The following is a 13,944-nucleotide window of genomic DNA, read 5'->3' on the forward strand; positions in this document are numbered from 1 at the left end:
TTTCTATTTGTTTTAGTATATTTTAATGTTTATTTGATAGTATTTATAGCTCTTACATTATTAGGAGATACGCGTAGTCAATAACAAACACAATAACAACTTACAAACAAGGTGGGGAGCGTCTGTTTCAGTTTCAGTTCAAAGCTGTAACACTACAAAATGAATGGATAGAAATAGATAATGGATAATATTAATAAATGGATCAATTCAAGAATTCAAGGGCGGTGAATTACGCAAGCCACCATAGCAAAATGTAGCCGCATGTGAACTGACCTTACTGTTGGTGCTTAATTGTTAAACCAGACAAAGCAGAAAAGAGGGAGGTACTGGAGGACAAAGATGGAAAAGAGAGGCCTAGAAGGAAGTGAAGCGTGGTGGTGATGGAGGGGGTGGATGGACAAATGACTGAGATAAGGCACCTGCCTGCTGGCACAATGACGGACTAGCTAGCAGTCACATCACAGTTGATTTCTTTTTTATTTTACTACGAATAATTCCAATTTAATTAAAGGGCCTGAGGAGGAATAGCCCAAGCTCATGGTATAATGAGTTGCCATGGGATATCTTTTTAATAATCTGAGTTTGTAACAAAGACATTGCCAAGTCGTGGTTTGCTTGTGAGTCATTTGGGTCTGCATGGCCATGCACTTTCACTGCTCTGATAAATCTTAGCAAGTCTTGGAACAGCGTGATCTGCTGATTAAAACAATGACCTTGTTACAACTTCTGAAATTACATACAACAGGAGAGAGAAAATGTGTTTGTCTGGTAAACTTGCATTCATTTTGAAATAAATCATGAATTCTTTACTAAAAAAATAAAATAAAAATAAACGAATAATAATAATAACAAAAACTGCAGCAACTTTTGTAGTTCATGTACCCATTCTCTACAAATTTCTAATCACAAAGTTAATCTAGAAAAAAAATTCATAATTTTATTTATACCAAAGTACCAAAGAACAGCTTCGAATTATACCCCCAAGTGAAAGTAGAACAGCAAAATAAGCGAAAGTACAAAAGATTCTTGAAACTAAAATATTTTTTTAACTGTTTATAAAATCAAAAAATATATAATTTTATAAAGTTTAGTCATTCGATAATAAACTAGCATCTCTTCCACCAAGAAAATACGGGTTCTAATTCGGGGTGCATGTTCAAAAGTCCATTTTGTTCATAAGTCTATACGTCCATAAATCCCCTGGCATACAGGGACTGGCATGGAGTGAACAGACAAGAAGAGAGAAGATTTGTTTGCTTCTGTGAAAGGTCACAACTTGAATGTTCGTAAATTGGGGAAATGGTGTGTAGTTTACAAACCAATTTTAATATCTAGCTGACCTCATACAAACTACCTCAATACAAAATTGTTTTTTTTTAAATCATATTTTAATTCTTTTTCATACAATTTATCACACTTTATTATGCAGATGTGCATTGCAAAAAGCCTCGACAAACTTTTTAATTATGCTCATCGTCAGGGACTAAGAATAACATATCAACATTTAGACTGTGAGCTTGTTTTATAATTTATAATATCATTATAATATAATATAACATGTTATATTTTCATGTTGCACAATATTTTTTAATTGACAAAATGGTAGTTTTCAATAGAGACAGTGGTGTAGTGGGTTGTGGTTTTGACCACCGCTCACTTCACTGCCTGCTGTTCAATCGCCATTTTCATCTGCTCCTCTACTCGCGGCGCTTGCACCGTCACCATGGCAATCCTCTCACACTCTCTCTCGCGCGTCCCTCGCGAAGCACCGCCTACTCGCTTCTGTTCTGTCTTCTGGTTGGTCCTCGCCCAACAGCTTTACAATCCTATTAGCTGTGATCGCTGTCTGTCAGAGTGCGGGGCCGGCGAGCGGCGGCAGACACAGATTGCGGGGCGGGTAGTTCAGATTTGTGAGAACTGATTGAAAAATAAAGACTGGAGTGAAGTGAAATTTTCTTGTTGGAATGAAATGTCGACTGGAAGGAAGTTAGACACCCCGAGAAATGTTGGAGAAGGAAGTTGGACGATATAAGGAGGCAGTTTAAATTTAGCCTTGGTTCAATGATGCACTGGGTAACAGGTAGATTAGCTAAGTGTGTAGCTAGCAAGTGTGTGTGTTTGTTTAGGTTTTAAACAGCTTCACTACTTAAATACAGTGTCTTTTTTTTAACTTAAAACACAGTCCCCCGCTGTTGTTAAAACTGTTTATTATTAGTATTATTATTATTATTATTATTATTATTATTATTATTATTATTATAATTATTATTGTTATCAACAGGATGGTGCACACATCAAACCTTGCAGATAACAATGATTCTGTTCCTGAGTGACCTAAAACATCTGTTTTTCACTCGTGTAACTAACTGGTAAATATTTTTCCACTTCATAGAATCCAGATGTTGTATTTAAGTTGAATGAAAAACAGGCTGCCCATTTCTACCATCAACTCAAATCACGGTAGGTTAAACTTCTTGCCATGATTGGAAATTGTGATACTGCGCACACAATTTATTCTTAAATATTTCTTTGGCATCTTTATAAGAGCCCCAGCATTTAACATGAGTATATTTATTGATATAATTTGTCATCTGTTATACTGACAACAGTGTACTAATGGCACATGATGACTTCCTTGATATTTGAGAATAAGGAGCTAAAAAGGAAAAAACACTCAATGTTGTGCTGTTGTGCAAAATGCTTTCAGCTTTATTTAAAGCAACTTAATTATTAGATTTTTTTCACCATCACTGTGCCACCTTTAATTCTAATTCAACCTTGCAATCCGAATGTTATTCCATCAAGTCTAAAACTAAAGCATCAAGACTAAATTTCTTTCTCTATTGATGTTAATAAGAGAGAGAGAGAAAAAGCTGCCGACTGTAACATGTTAGAGTTTCTGACCACTTTCCTGTGTCACAACTTTATTTCTTGTTGTAAAACGCTGACACCAGAACATCCTTTCCTGAATGTTAATCATCTCCTCACAGAATATTGCCTTTCTAGTCCATGTATTAGCTGTTACATTTTACAGTAACTTAATACAATGAGTGCATTAAAATAAACATGTGATATGACGACTGTACACGCCATGCTGTTATACACAAATAATCAGCACCTCCTGATCAATCAGATTTGATAATTAAAGTTTTGTATTATATTTTTATTAAATATATATATTTAATAAAATATAATCTGGTTTACAAGAAAGCCTGCAAAGAGTTTGCTGATGACAACCTGAATTACTGAATGAATCCCTGAATTACTGGAACCATGTCCTGTGGTCTGATGAGATAAACTTGTTTGGCTTATACGGTGTCCAGCATGTGTGGTGACGCCTTGGTGAGGAGCACTAAGAAAATTGTGTCTTGCCTACAGTCAAGCATGGTGGTGGTGGTAGCATCATGGTCTGGGGCTGCATGAGTGCTGCTGGTACTGAAGAGCTGCGGTTCATTGTGGGAAACATGGATTCCGACATGTACTGTGACATACTTAAGCAGAACATGATGCCCTCCCTTTAGAAACTGTGACGAACAGCAGTTTTCCAACATAATAACGACCCAAAACACACCGGCAAGCTGAGGAAGCTGAAGGTGAAGCTGAAGGTGAATAGTGGCCAAGTATGTCTCCAGACCTGAACCCTGTTGAGCACCTGTGGGGTATCCTCAAGCAGAAGGTGGAGAAGCGCCATGTGTCTAACATCCAGCAGCTCCGTGATGTCATTATGGAGGAGTGGAAGAGGATTCTAGCAACAACCTGTGCAGCTCTGGTGAATTCCATGCCCAGGAGAATTATTGCAATGCTACATAACAATGGTGCTCACATGAAATATTGACACAGTTTTGACATGTTCACTATGGGTATATATATATATAAATATGTATGAGGTAATATGAAAAATGCCAGTCCTTAATTTGTTTAATGTCATTAAGCATATCTGCATCTATTATTACGCTTTTTGTTTGTGCACCAGATTCTGTCTGATTTGCTTTGTTGTAGAATTATATAGTCATATTTTCTTTCTTTTTAGGAAAACATCACTCACTCCCCTGATAAATGACTGCTGCTGTGAAAGATGTAGTCAGCTGTTTTGATCTGAGGCATCAGGACATTACGAGTGCAGGTAATTGTGAATTACAACATTAAAAACAAAGACTTCATGCAATTGTTTTGAAATCATCTGTCTATCCTGAAGGGACAGTTTTTCAGTTTCTGGACTAAGAAACAGGCGACTAGTGCAGGGTATGTTTAGTTATTTGTGTCTTTGTTTCTGAACAATATTTTTATTACAAAATGCACAAAATGTTTTTTTAGGATTTCATGATTAAGAATTTTTTCGAATGATTAGATATTCATATAGGAATGATAACCGGTCGATAAAGATGCATTTACTTCCTGACAAGTTTGCTGCCCTTCAGTTGCTTCTTTGGCAACTCCAATGGGATTTTTCGAGGACATTAAACATTATTAATTATAAATTTATTATACATTAAATAGTAGCTATTAATATATTTCTTACAGCACCACAAACAAACTCTAAGCTATATACAAAATAATCAAATTGTTATTAAGAATGCGGACAGAAAGAAACAGTGATAGTAAGGAGTCATAAAGGAGATGCAGTCTTGAAGAAAACTTTGATTACTTATATATATAAAAAAAAAAAACCTGTATCGGAATTAGTGAGTAGTCAAAGGGAATAGTGGGGATCAGCAGTTGGGGACAAGCACAACACAGTCAGGCTTTAAACACTGATGGTGAATTGAGTAATCCTGCTTTCTGTCTCTGTGTCTGTAGCTGTTTTCTGTAGCTGTGTAGTGAGCTGAAGAGCCATGCTAAGCGAACGACATCATTAATCGTAACAAATAAGCGAAATTGGAGACATTTTACATTACAAATATTTGAATATGTTCGTCACTGGTCTTGTCTCTTGAAGTTACTTTCTTGAAAGTTTGCTGCTGATTGCCATATACCGTATTTTACCGGACTATAAGCCGCTACTTTTTTCCCACGTTTTGAACCCTGCGGCTTAAACAACGAAGCGGCTTATTTATGAATATTTCCTGGGTTTTTCCCGGTTTCACAAACAAAAAACTGAGCGACATATCATTAGACCAATGAAATTTCTGAACGGAAACGAAAAAACGCACCTCACCTGTGTTCTGAGCTGCACGGCATCGGGAGAAAAGCTTCACCGATGGTGATTTTTTTTTTATGCACGACGATGCCAAAAGATAAACTCCAGAGATAAATAGTTGTAAATGGAAGGAGGAAGACAGTTAGCAATTACTTTCTTGGTAGGCTACTGCTTAGACACAAGCCGTTGTAGCGTGTTGAGTCTGGGTCAAGGGAGAGCTCGCTAAAACTCCAGTTGCAACAGAAATCATATAAGCACAGACAGGTTTCCAAAACTCGTGCTCTTTCATTTTTCTTTGAAACTGCGTTACGGGTTAGTCAAAGAAACTTAGAAATGAGCATCAGAAAATAATAAGGACATAATCCTCAGTCTTGCACACATGCAGTAATAGCGGAAAAATGCAGTGGCATGCTATTCCCAAAATACCGCTATGCTCCTAAAGGAAGCACAACATATTTCACCCGTTACACCGTGTGTAACGTGTCTTTCGTTAAAGCCTGTGTAAAGTTCATAAGTTTCAGTGTAGACATACTGCGGCTTATAGACAGGTGCGGCTTATTTATGTTCAAAATAAAAATATTTGTAAAATTCAGTGGGTGCGGCTTATATATGGGTGCACTTTATAGTCCGGAAATTACGGTACTTCAATTTTCAGAAATTTCTTACATTCTTTGTAATAATCATTGTTTGTTTTTAAAAATTTTGATTGCTTTTTTTTTCTGCTGCTGCTCAACAAAGCTGCTAGTAAGTCTGCTTCTTCTACTTATGTTATTATTGGAAAAAAATCGTTATTATGGGTCACAATTTTTTTAAACAAAATGAAGCGCCGAAGCAGACCTCGTATATAATTTTTCGGAATTACTTGTGCCATGTAGCAACACTCCAAAGTGGGTAATTTGTCCATAAAGAAGGGGTCGGGGTGCTTTTATTTTTAGTCATTAGGTTCTGTAGACCAAACCTCAGGAGTCACAGACATGAAAGTTGATCATTATGTAATACATGGGGACTCTTGCAACACCATAGCATCCAACTGGTTTGCTATCATAGGATCTATTTAGAAAAGCCTGGCAGCAACCTGGAATTTTCCAGTAACCAGGTGAAATATCATAGCAACCACCTGGAATCTTATAGCACAGCAGTGAATTGTAGCACTTAGCAACACCCTAGAATCCAACTGGAACTGGCCTGGTTAGCCCAGAAAACAGCCTTTAAACCACCTACCAGCACCATAGCAACCACCTAGAATATTACAATATCTATCTATGGAAGTCTGTCTCCTCTGCTGACCACGAAAAAACGCCACCTCACCAAACATGAAACAGGACCTAATATGCCAGGTGAAATCTCTCGCATTATTCAGCAATCAGCATTGAGAGCTAATATCTCTAAATCCGATACCAGGGTTCAGCCACACCTTTTTTAAAGAGAACCAGGAAACAGATCTCTGGTCCTCTCCAGGACTCGAAAATCGCCAAAATGACTTCAGATTTCTGCAATAGTCTTGTTGGAGTTTTGTCTTAATCCCGTTCTCCATTTATTGTCATTTAATTCCTGTGTAAAATTGTGTGAAAATGGCTGGTGGCTGGTCGGTGCTGCACACCAGCTCCTTCATATTTGTGGCCAGATTCAGGGGGTTTATATTAAATGCCATTATGGTACGTGCACATTGTTCCTTCCAGTTCAAAAAAGATTGGATCTGACAAGGACAGGGGATGAAAGCTTGTTTTTTTTTTTTTTTTCTACGACTTTATAACTTCATTAATGCCCACACATGGTGCTAAAAGCCATTGCACCATACTGAAAGCATGACAGGTTGATCAATGTTGTTAACTGAATTAGTGTCTTTACATCAAAAAGCTTTTTGGGTTACGTTACTTTCCCCTGACTGTGCCCATTAAGTGGCCCTTTATTGAATATCTGTACATTACTGGGCGATGTTCCCTTTTAGCCAGCATTCATCAGTAAGAGTGGAGTGAAATATGCGTTCTAAGACAGGGGAGGAATTTTCGAACCTGCACCCCGTCTCTGCCTATGTAAATGCATTACTAACACATTCGTCTCCTTCTCGTCGTTTAAAAATGTGCTATTTTTCATATCCTTCCCCCGCGCTGATGAACGATGAAAGTTGGGCCGCTGATGAACGATGAAAGTTGGGCGGAGCGAGAGAGCTTGCGCCTCGGTTTCATGCCCGGTTTACTAAAAAGACAGGATCTGATGTGCACCTTCCAGCTCCTGGTTTGATGAAAGGCGATAAAAGTTTTAGCAGTTTAAAAAAAAAAAAAAAAAAAAGGCGGGGGGCTCATCTGTCGTGCCTTGTAGCTACTAATAATAAATGTCCTTTTTTCTGTCTTAAGGAGTGCTGCATGCAGGCAGAGTTTCAGATTGTAACTTCGTTTTGCCTGAGCATTAGAATATCCTTTTTGATCGACAGCACATTTGGCACCCGAATCAAATCAAATGTGAAAATATTCATATGCATGTACTGCAGTTCACAAGTGTATGTATGGACAGCAGTGTGCATCAGGATGTCTCGGATCACACATGGAGCTAGTACATCATTTATTGTAGCCCTTAATTGCCCCTACATAATATTACAATGCCAAGATTTCCAAAAACAATTATAAATAGTAATAATTAGAAGATGATTAAAGACATTAGGCTCAGCTACGGGAAGCCACTGAAGACACTTGTATTTGTATTTTACATTTACTTCACATTACTATTGCATAGCATTGCGCACGCTAATGAGTCTGCCCAGAAAAAAACATTTTCCCATCACGCCTCGTGCTCATGTGTTTGATGCACTGGGGTGCGATAGTTCACAGACATCACCGCGAGTCACGCGGCCATTAAAGGTGTTCAGTTCAAAGATGGCTACATACCAGTTGAAAAATGTTTGTTTGCAGGTGAAGGTTTGGGAACTATAAAAAAACAACAACAAACAAACCAATAGCCAAGCCATGCAATTTGTACATTTTATATCATTATCTATCATGCCAGTGATGTTATTTCTCCTAAACCGAATTTCACTGGTGTCTGCGGCTGTCCATATTTTTCTGATGTCCCCTGAAATCCCGACCTGCCCTTCTCTTGCCCCTCTGTGACATCTGTGTCCTGCCACAGACATATGCTGTCGCTCACACTTAATGGCGTTCTGCTGTTTACAAGTGGCCGCTTCCTTGCCATTAAAGTTGTGTAGACACAGGCTCATTGCGACCCCCCCCCCCCCCCCCTTCCTCAGTGGATCTGGGTCTGAGTGGTCTATCGCTTTATAGGCTATATTCTCTTACACTCTTACACACTCAGAAAGGTTTATATAGACTCCACTGATAAATAGAGGGTCTCCCTGATGCATTGTGGTAATAGTTTTGGGATACGTGATGGAGTGCAGGGCAGCACTCCCAACAAGCACTGGCTTTAAAGGCATACTTCTGTAAAAAAAATAAAAAATAAAATCAAATAAATAACAATTATTTACACACTTTTTCACTTATGCCAAAAAGATTCCAGACATGTTTGGTGTCTTGTTTTGGCACTGGAGCTCCGAGGTTAAGGAACACTATGGACAAATGTTCCAAAATCTAGAGCAAAGCCTTCAGAGAAAAGTGGAGCGTATTTTAAAAGCATAAGGGAGAATAAATCTCTATGGGGATTTGCAGACTTTTGGCATTTCTAGATATTGTGGCTAGAAATTAAAGTAATATGAGTAAACAAAATGAGTAAATCTGCACATATACCACCAGATTGCTGAATTTCTGTTCTTCTGCATAATAATTCATTTAAATGTATTTGTATTTGTATAGTGCCATTAACCATGGACTTTGTATGTACAGAGGTGAATAGGTTATAAAACTAATTTTTTGTGATTGTGCCTATAAGTTTATCTTAAATGAGCAAGGCAGTGGCGATTATGCCAAGGAAAAACTACCTGATATGGTATGAGAAAGAAACCTTAAGAGAACCCATCCTCTTCTGGGTGGCATCGAACGTCCGTCCTTAAATACAGAACTGTTTGTGAATATTGCAGTCCAAAGCCATTTCAATAGACTGTTTATATTTATTACAGTCCAAATACAGTACAATACGCTAATTGTTCATATAGGATGTTTTTATAGGGAAATTGATACACTTTTTTTAAAGCAGTTACTAGTGCTATACCAGCTCAGGTATTTTTTCCCCCACTTTTTTTTTGTAAATCTTTACTTTATTAACTGAAACATGTCATTCTTCTGTTTAATAAGTAAAACAATTCAGTTGTTGGTAAATTGCTGTGTTGTAAGACACAAAATAATACACTTTATGGTGATAAAAACAGTACCTTTCTTTCCGCCCATGTAAATGCCCATGTTATAACGTTTTCTACATATTTGCTAACTCTAGATAATGCTAATAATTTTATACTAACAAAAAGAATGCTCCTTAAATGAAACAATTAAAAACAAAATCCTGCTCTATTTAAGAATTCGTTCTTTGTCAGACTTTGTCGACTCACAGCCTTTGGGGCTCGTCTTCACATTCGAGTGTGTGTTTGTGTATCAGGGGAGCTGAGGGGGTATTAGAAGAGAAAGAAGATGATGAGATGTCTGTCTGTGGTCTGTTTGGCGTTGCGGGCTGCACGAGTCCTGTGATACTTGAGCTGATGTTAATGCGCTGCTGTGAGCAAACGAGAACGTGAGCTCGAGAGGGAGTGAGAGCCGGAGAGGGGGAGATGGGCAGATAATCCCGTCTGCCTGATGAGATTGAAGCCTCAGGATTGATTGATCGCCTAATCATAGGAGGAAATGGGCCTGAAAATGAACGGGACTTTGCCCTTGGTGCACCGCAGAGCCCAGGCAGCAGGACCACGGCATTGTTAGAGCTGCAGCTAGACACGGCCCTTAATGTGCACGGGACCTGATTTCATTTGTGCCTTATATACAGTTATACGATCCGCACTAAATGATCAAATAAAAAAAAAGGAAGAAGGGGAGATTGGTGCGAGGTGTAAATCAAGCTTTATTGCTGGAATATTACTTTTTTATACTGTCTGAAATTGACGCTTCGAGAAAGGTGAAAGGGAAAAAAAATCCAATATGAAATTAGAATGGGTGGATGCCTGGAGCAGGGGGTGGGGGGAGATGGGGGGAGATGGGGGGAATACAGGTGATACTGGGTTTTTATACATGTCTCTGTTGGAGCTGTTGCATTTTTTGTTGTTAGAATGAAGTTTGCTCCATCAGTCGTTTGTTTTGCTGATTAGTTTTTTTAAGGTAGAGTTTATAAAGTGGGTAAAAAACAAACCTAAAAATGTGTGTCCCTGTATCAATGATTTGTTGAGCTGTTCATCTCTGTGGATTCTTTTATTTAAAGTTTGTGCCTTTTGCGAGGAATTTATTTAACATCCTAATGATGGACTGAGAAGCTTCAAATCGGCGAGTGTGGATTTAAAGGTTAAATGAGTACTGCAGCATTCGTAACTTTTTTCGTAAAATTTTTATTGCTAAAAATTAAACTTATTTAGTGCATTTAAAAGGCATATTACATCAAAATACAAATACGTTTAAAAAGTCCTTCCGCTGTGGCAGCATAGAGTAAGTTATGGGAAACTATTTGTTTAATGAAACAAAACAAATACATAATTATTCTCACTCTTGATACCTCCCCAGAGCACTCCAGAGTTTAGCGGGTCGTGCGTCAGTAATAATGGTCCGTGGGAACACAGAGCTCCGTGTTTATTTAAATGGACTAAACGAAGCACCGAGGCAAATTATTCAGATCTCAAGTCAAGTCATTTATTAATTAATTATATGATTATTAATTCATTAATAATCATTCATTCACTAATTAAAGAATGAATAACATGTTACCACATCACACATTTTAATGATTTACTGGTATCTTACTTTCTTTTGGTCTGTTGTCTTTCTCTCTCTCTCTCTCTTTCTCTCTCTCTCTCTCTCTCTCTCTCTCTCTCTCTCTCTTTCTCTCTCTCTCTCTCTCTCTCTCTCTCTCTCTCTTTCTCTCTCTCTTTCTCACTCCCTCTCTCTCTCTCTCTCTCTCTCTCTCTCTCTCTCTCTTTCTCTCTCTCTTTCTCACTCCCTCTCTTTCTCTCTCTCTCTTTCTCACTCCCTCTCTCTCTCGCTCTCTCTATCTCTCTTTCTCACTCACTCCCTCTCCCTCTTTATCACTCTCTTTCTCTCTTTCTCACTTACTCTCTCTCTCTCTCTCTCTTTCTCACTCCCTCTCTCTCTCTCTCTCTCTCTCTCTCTCTCTCTCTCTCTCTCTCTCTTTCTCTCTCTCTCTCTCTCTCTCTCTCTCTCTCTCTGTAGTTTCTCTGTAAAGCACAGCACTGTAAGTTTCAAAATGCTGACTACTTAGATTCTGTCCACAAAAGTGTCTCTTAACAAGAAATGTTTGTCCCAGTGTGTAAGCTGTTATTATTTAAATATTGACTTTGTCATTATAAACCTATCGCTCCTGTTACAGCTGAAGCTACTGTCCGACCAATCAAACCAAGCAGTTCTGAGAGTTCAAACACATTGTGGGATAAACAGCTTTAGTGCTTTTTGGATGCTACACATGAGTGAAAACGCACTGTTTAAAGCTGATCTCTCAAAATAATAAATACACTTGTTTTGCAGAATTGCATTTGACATTTAAAAGGTGGCACACACAGCAGAGATTTAGAGTTTAATCAGATAAGTTGCATGGTAATGCACAGTCAGGTGATCACATGTTTTGTTGAAAACAATAACATTGACCAAGTTAGAAGAAGAATCAACTGACCTTAGAGTGTCAGAATTATTGTTAATAGTAGTGGTTTTATCATAGATCAATGGTAGATTACAGTTAGGCTATTTTAGGTTGGGGATTTATTCTATTGTTTATCATTCCTAGCTGTTGTTATTGATAAAAACTAATCCCAGAACGTGAGAATTCATTTCATGTAGACGAGATTAACCTTATTAGCTGATGCTGTGATAGAAGCGATTTAGATTTCCTCGCTGTTTACCTGTCTGTCTCCTCCTAGAGGAAGGTGTGTGAGCTGCAGTACGTGTGTGTGTGTGTGTGTGTGTGTGTGTGTGTGTGTGTGTGTGTGTGTGTGTGTGTGTGTGTGTGTGTGTGTGTGGGTGGGTGGGGCTGTGTGTGTGTGGGTGTGTGTGTGTGTGTGGGTGGGTGTGTGGGTGGGTGGGTGGGTGTGTGTGCATTTAAGGCAGCTCTGTGAGGCTGCTGAAAGTGCCGGAGCCAACTGATCAATGGCATTTATCACCGAGTCAATACTCCAGTCTATATCACTCTCTGTTTACTCCTACTCCGCTAGTGGCATGTTAAACTGAGCGTGCTCTAAACTGCCACCCCGGGGCCTCTCTAAAAGCCACCCTCGCCACCACCATTGATTGACATGTCGATTAGCAGAGGAAACTGTTGACAGTGCAGCGCCGTGTGATGATTATGGGCAGCTTGACAAAAGGGCTTTTTTAATTTATACGTTCTGTGCTAGAGTGCATGATCAGGCTTTTAGTTTTTTATTTGTTAAGTCAGATTATGACTGGCAAGATGTAGCAAATGATTACTTATTGGGTTACACAAACACTACCTGATAATCATATAAGCATTAGAGCCGGACATTGTGACAAAATAATTGGGACCGTATATAATTATAATTTTGTTCTAAATAACTGAGAATAATAAATGAACGATAAACTCTGAAGCTATATTAAGTTTGCTTGCTGTGAATCATTTTCAGTCTCTAAAATCAATTCTAAAGCGTTGAGGTTGCAGCAAAACAGTAGTTTTATTTTATTTGTGTAACTCTTTAAACATGTGGCTTTCTTACAAAGCAGATCCAGATATCATTTACATTTATCGATGATGTTTAGTCTTTGTGTGAGACATGCGTCAGGACTGCATGCAAAATCAAGCTAATATACACGATATGGACAAAAGTATTGGGACGCCTGACTTTTCCAGCCATACAGTATGTGCTTTCTCACCAAACTATTACCATAAAGGCAAGTGTATAGGATGTGTTTGGAAGTGGTTGCATTGAATTTTCTGTTTGCTTTGATAAGGAAACCAAAACCTGTTTCAGCATGACGGTGCACCTGAGCTCAAAGCCAGTTACATGAAGATATGGTTCAAATAGGTTGGAGTGGAAGATCTCGAGTGGCTTGCTAGACCAAACACTTTTGAGATGAATTGGAACGCTGACTGCAGCCCAGGCCTCCTCACCTTAGGTATATCAGTACCTGCTTTTACTAACACCCTTGTGACTCAGTGTGCACAAATGTTTACAACCACACTTCAAAATCTAGTGGAAAATCTTCCCAGAACAATGAAGGTTCATATAACATCAAATGGAAACTGAATGTGGAATGGGATGTTCAGAAAGCATTTAGAATCTTAAGGTCAGGTGTCTATACACTTTAGCCTATGTAGTGTATATAGACCAGGAACCCAGCCATTATGGATGCACAAGCCAGTGCACTCTTAGTGCCGGTCCCAAGCCCGGGTAAATGGGGAGGGTTGCGTTAGGAAGGGCATCCAGCGTAAAACGTGCCAAATCAAATATGCGGATCACAAATGAGAATTTCATACCGGATCGGTCGAGGCCCGGGTTAACAACGACCGCCACAGGTATCGTTAGCCGACAGGGTACCGGTGGAAATTGGGCTACTGTTGGCCGAAGGAGGAGAAGGAGAGGAGGAAGACGTCTACAGAGACGGCAGGGAAAGGAGCAGTGTAGAAGAGTGGAGGTTCGGGTTGGTACTTTAAATGTTGGTACTATGACGGGTAAAGGGAGAGAGATAGCTGATATGATGGAGAGG

At 38.9% G+C, this 13,944-nt stretch overlaps 1 protein-coding gene across 10 annotated transcripts in view; it reads left to right on the plus strand.

Annotated features, from left to right (window-relative positions):
* The first annotated feature begins 1,854 nt into the window (after window positions 1-1,854).
* Window positions 1,855-13,944, plus strand: part of pmfbp1 (polyamine modulated factor 1 binding protein 1) — a 177,476-nt gene continuing 165,386 nt past the window's right edge. For 9 of the 10 annotated variants that reach the window (XM_083558353.1, XM_083558350.1, XM_083558354.1 and 6 more), the window contains exons 1-3: window positions 1,855-2,080; window positions 2,393-2,460; window positions 4,031-4,123. The gene's annotated coding sequence lies outside the window, so the exon portion shown is untranslated. The remainder of the gene's footprint in view (window positions 2,081-2,392; window positions 2,461-4,030; window positions 4,124-13,944) is intronic. The other variant, XM_083558356.1, reaches the window with a different exon arrangement.

The sequence above is a fragment of the Silurus aristotelis genome (genome assembly GCF_946808225.1).
Source record: "Silurus aristotelis genome assembly, chromosome: 13".
Classification (NCBI taxonomy): Eukaryota; Metazoa; Chordata; class Actinopteri; order Siluriformes; family Siluridae; genus Silurus; species Silurus aristotelis.